The following is a 6,080-nucleotide window of genomic DNA, read 5'->3' as shown; positions in this document are numbered from 1 at the left end:
GGCGGGGACAAGCCGAGGAGGAGTGGCCCGTCCTCTGCAGCCGGGGCAGGACTGCGCTACCGGCTCCCACCTGAGGGGGGTGGATGGCTGCTGCCCACAGGATTGCAGCAGAGACATGCTCCCTACTTAGCCAGCTCCCTGCCCTGCCGCACCCCAGCAGCAGAACAAGCAGCTGTTTACTGCCCCCCGCCCCACCCCCGGAGTTGAGGATCCAACCCAGGATGCAGCCTCAGGTTTGAGCTGGGGCCCCAGCTTTATGCTGCCCCATATATATTTTGTTGCCCCAAGGACCTGTTGTTTAGCTGGTGCCTAGAGCCGCCCCTGGCTACAGAGAAAAGGGATCACAGGCTGATGAATTGGTTGGTAGGGAAATCAGAGATGAACTTTGATAAAATATATGGGACTAAGAACTGCCTTATTGTTATGGAATTAGATACAGGGAACAGTCCAGCAAGTGGTGCTCAAGTCCAAGAGCTTATTTGAGCTGATGTGATTTTCACCAAAGATTGCTTCCTAGTGTTAAATGGTGCAGGGAGCCCCAGCCCCCATGAAACAAGATTTATGTATGCAACCCCCCTACTTGGTTTAGAATAGTTTTGTTTGTTTTTACACACTGCAAGGCTCATCTTTTTATAAGGGCTTTAGCACAAGTAATTCTAGTGCATTATAGACATAATTAAAGGGCAAATAAATAAATTAAGTGCGCACCAAAGAAATGTTGCTTTAGTCAGGAGTACCGGTGACAGTGAACAAGAACCCAGACTCCCAGAGACCAGGTTTAGTTTGCAGGGCTAGCACTTGGGGAGGACGGGGGGAGGAATACACCATTTTGCCTATAAGCTAGCAAATTTTATATAGTTTCATTAAGACAGACAAACTTAGAACCCTGGAAGTCTTTTTGCACAGAATACAGGTGCTCTTTAAATACACAGCCATCACTAAACATTAGCAACTGAAACATAGTCTTGTGTTTTTATAACTCAGAATAGATTGTTTGCACAATGGGAATGTTTTCAGGCCTTTACTCTGCAAAACATGCGACCGCCCTTCTGAATATTTGGGGGGTGGAAAAAGGGAAAAATTAACTTCACTGAACTATTTCACTAAGAAACATGGTGCACTGCACTTTAAAAAAAATAAAGTGTGTTGCTTCTGAATGCATTTATTGAACTAGAATCCCATTTTTAAGTTATTTTACAGTTAAGCTATAGTGGGACTAAAGCTACTGTGGTGGTTTAAGAAAGTATTACATATTCTTAAAATTAAAACGTGCATAATTGGGAATGCATTGAACAGATTATGATTAGTTGTGTAAGTCATATGCAAACTGCTGATTAACTGGGGAAAGAGAAAAAAAAAATGTATGGACTAGGAAGTAGTTTTGGCTCCTTGATTACATATGATGCCTTTTATAGTTTTTCCTAACAGGATATTTTTACTTCTAGTTACGTTTAAAAGCAACAGTGACAAAAAATGACAAGAGCAAGGAAGTTTATCATTTTAACACTGTCTTTTCATGCAACCCCTTTTGGTTTTCCTACAGGTTAAGGCAAATCACCCCCACTCTTAAACGACACTTCATCAGTGCACAAAACTATATGGCACCATCTATTGAAAGAAAGCAGCACAGCATGTTATTGTGGGCATATTACTGCTGCACTTATAAAAATGCATAGCACTAAAAGCACTGAATTATAAGTGGAGCACAGGCTGCTTCAAATTCTTATCTAAAACATGAAACAGCAGGAGAAAAGCCATAGTTATTTGTGAATCAATCACAGCGAGGCAACACAGGAAATCTTAGGAGGGTGGGAAGTCCGTGCCTCTGATTTCTCAGCTCAAGAGGCTGTTTTAGCATCTGACCATTAGGATATTTCCAAATGCAAAATACACTTTCTAATCACCTACTACTGTTATAAACGTAATAGCTTGAGAGGTGGATTTTGTGGCTTAACCACTCTTTGTATTTTCTCTCTATATAGCCATCTCCAGATGAAATATCCATTTTATTCTCTTTTAACCATCACACATGCACCAGCACTTTTTAGACCAGGCCTCAAGATATTATGCATATTTTTCACACACCCCGAGCAAGAGGGTCATTCCGATATAGATCAGTAGTGTAGACCTGACCTTACTTAGCCTTGTTGCTGTTGAATGGAAAAACCTCAGACATCATGCCAGAGTGCATCAAAGCTGCTCTATTTCAGCACTTTGAAGCAATTAAAATGGTTAATTGCCATTAGTATTAAAACATTAACTCTTTAAGCAATCAAAATTAACTGTGGTTTGTGTTCTTAAAGTATCTTGCAGAGATGTGTTATATCAGGGTTTCTCAAACAGAGGTCACTGCTTGTGTAGGGAAAGCCCCTGGCAGGCCGGGCCAGTCTGTTTACCTGCCCTGTCCGCAGATCTGGCCAATCACGGCTCCCACTGGCCGCAGATCACTGCTCCAGGCCAATGGGGGCTGCTGGAACCGGGGGAGGGATAGCTCAATGGTTTGAGCATTGGCCTGCTAAACCTAGGGCTGCGAGTCCAATCCTTAAGGGGGCCATATAGGGAACAGAGGTAAAAATCTGTCTGGGGATTGATGCTGCTTTGAGCAGGGGGTTGGACTAGATGAGCTCCTGAGGTTCCTTCCATCCCTGATATCTATTTATGTTTGCCCTTTTTGAGGTGGGGAACGCATGACAGATTCTGCCAGACAGCCTTAATAGGGTTCATAAATACCTCATTCATAGGTGAGGCCACTCTTGAAGGCCCTACTGTTGCCAACATGTCAACAAGGCCATGTAAGGATTCTTTAACCACCTCCACCTGGATCCCTAGGCTTAAGGCTACCCTCTATAGCAGCTCTTGGTGAGCCTTACATTTAGCAGGGGGAGGCGAAATGACCCCAGCGGAGTCTTGCTCATCTCCTGATGAGGCAAGCACAGGCTGAGGCTGCTTTTTCTCCACTAGTTGTCCAGCAGGATCATCCTGAACTACCTCTTGCTGCTCACTACTAGGCCCAGTACCAGGCTCCGGAGCAGATGGTGCCTAGGGAGCAGGTGCCCCATGCCTCTCCAAGACCCCCCCCCTCCCAAAAAAAAACAAACAAACCTAGAAACCATGGGGGAAACCCCAGATTCCAAAAAGGCCATTGAACTGGTGGAGGGCCTGGCCACCCTCTTGATGATACTCTCAAATATCTTCTAGCAGGGAAGGAGAGTCCACCATCTCCAGCATTCCAGTGCTTCACCACCCTCCTAGTGAAGAAGTTTTTCCTAATATCCAACCTAAACCTCCCCCACTGCAACTTGAGACCATTACTCCTTGTTCTGTCATCTGGTACCACTGAGAACAGTCTAGATCCATCCTGTTTGGAACCCCCTTTCAGATAGTTGAAAGCAGCTATCAAATCCCCCCTCATTCTTCTCTTCTGCAGACTAAATAATCCCAGTTCCCTCAGCCTCTCCCATAAATCATGGGCTCCAGTCCCCTATTCATTTTTGTTGCCCTCTGCTGGACTCTTTCCAATTTTTCCATATCCTTCTTGTAGGGTAGGGCCCAAAACTACATTCTTCATTCACACACAAAACAGAATTAATTTACACAGAACATTTTGAACAGGAACATCAAATTGCAATGCACAAGGAAACAATCATGGCATTCTTTTACTTATTTTAAAATGCTAAACCTATAACAAAATAGAGACCTTAAACCATCTGTTACTGCTTTGAAATCAGCCCAGATACAGATTCTGGCTGATGCTTCTTTACCAAATTGCCCATGAAGCCCTTCCTTTCTGGTATTCAAAAACGGTGGCTGTGAAGATATGATCAAATCATACACCAATACATTTAATACATACTACATCATCTCATTCTTTATCCTTATTTCTAAATCATACAAAATGCAAAATAAAATCCTACTACTACACACTTCTGGAGAAAGTGGCACCAAAAGGCTTAGCAGATCTCTCAAGGCTGCAGATTCTTCTGGCATGGTCAGTACCAAGATGGTCTCAGGACTGTGTGATGCTACGGATGTAGAAGGCACTGGACTCAACAGCACATGTTTTGGTGTCAGAGTCAATGGTGCTGACTTCTGCAACCCCAGAGAAGAGGAAGTCTTAGGCTTTGGCTGCACTCTACTTTTATCCCCATGCCTAGATGACTTCAGTGGTAGCAAGCTTCCCTTGTCAGCAGTCTATGTAGAAGTCTTATGCCGTTTAGGCACTGGGGAAGGTGAGCACTGCTGGGACTCTGGCAACATAGGAGGCACTCTCCTAACCAATGCCAAGGCATTTGATGCAGAGTCTGACCCTGTTGTCCTATAGTCTTTCAAGAGTCTGTCTGACTGGGCTCTGATGGAGGTCTGAGCAAAATCTTTAGCTTGCCTTCTCTGACTTTCCTTGTCCAAGGCTTAAAGTCTTTCTAGTTCTGGCAATGATCCAGAATCTGAGCTTCACCTAGAGACTTCAAGGTGTTTGAGTGAGGCAATGGGCATCAGCCTAGTACAAGAGATGCAGGGCTTAAAGCTCGATGACCAAGGCATCCATCAATACAGAGTAATGGGAAAAAATCCAACTGAGGCCAAAAATGAAAGCTTACACTAAGTACTAATATAAATCTAGAAAGTGATCTACAATTGTAAATTTACAATGAACACGCAGAGCACTTGCTAAAGCAAGCCAAGCAATTCCAACAACAATCACAGGCAGTAAGAAGGAGCAAAGGGAGCTTGGGAGAGGTGGGGCCTTTTATACCAGCAAGCAGTGAAACACAGCAGCAGAAGGTGCTCGAGTTGCTCCATGTACCTCTGAGGGAAAAGTAGCCGACTGTGAGGTGCATGTACAAAACAAGAATGGAAGGTACATGTGTAATCACTCAAAGAATAAAGCAAGACAGCTACAGAAATCTAGGAAAACAGCAGGGATATACTCAAAACATCCCCTTTTGCATGAAATATGAGATTCACAACTGGAGGGGGGAGGGATGGAGAGGATTTACAAAGGTTCTAGTTCCCATTAAAGTCTATGGGAGTCAGGCACTTAACTGCATTCGTTTCCACTGAAAATTCCATCCTCATTTTTTCCTGTTAGCCCTCTCAATACCAAAATGAATTCATTTGCACTTACCCACTAAGTCACAGGGCTAACATTAGCCACAATCTGTTCACAGGCTACAAATCATTTACATTGTCCATCAATAATCCATTTAGTCTGCCTATATAACTATTCTTAATCTTATTCATGAAAGAGAACAATACTCTTAGCCATTTGTAACATTGGATCCAAGCTATAGTTGCAAGTCACACAAATTACACCATTCTTCTCCCATCACCCTACATCTAGGGCTTGTTACTAACTATACTTAGTGTTACTGCCTAACAACTGACTCTCCCTTCTCCCACGCCCAAAGATCTTGGAGTCCTGGCCATATCTTCCAGAATCAAAGAGAAACATCTCAAACTTTTTTGGGGGAGGTGGGACGGAATATTAGTAATTCCACATTGGGCAGAGATCAAAATAAACTTCTCTCTTTGCCTCAGCCCCCAAGGTATCCCAGCTGACTCCTAACAACGGTCACCTTTTCCTCCTATCGTTATAAATTTAAAACTGTAAACTCAAAACTCCCGCACCACAAGTTATTCTAGCATCCACTTTCTGGCCCATTAGGACAATAACTCTTGGACTGAGGTTAGTGGAAGTGTTTTCAGAAACCAGACTAAGGGTATTAGTGACAAATTAATCCGTTTATATGTTGGGGCAGGGGAATGGAAAGTGCTAAGAATGAGAAAGGGTCTTCAATATATTTTAATAAACCATGTACAAGACTCATTTTTGAATAATTTAAGAAAGCAACATTTTTCATTTCAAGTTATTGTTCATACACTGGTGTTATATAACTTTCCTTTAACTAAAGCATAATGGACAGCGTGCATTGTTTAGCTTTAAAATAATCCAATTTAGCAATTAGGTTCCCTTTAAAAATAAACTAGCAGGTAAAAAAAGTAGATCCTCAGACTCATACAGGCTTGCTGCTAGAGAGCCTCAAATGTACATACAACACTTGTGAAACTTAAGCCATTAGTGT

Source organism: Chelonoidis abingdonii, chromosome 2 (assembly GCF_003597395.2).
Source record: "Chelonoidis abingdonii isolate Lonesome George chromosome 2, CheloAbing_2.0, whole genome shotgun sequence".
NCBI lineage: Eukaryota > Metazoa > Chordata > Testudines > Testudinidae > Chelonoidis > Chelonoidis abingdonii.
Note: the sequence above shows the minus strand (reverse complement) of the source record.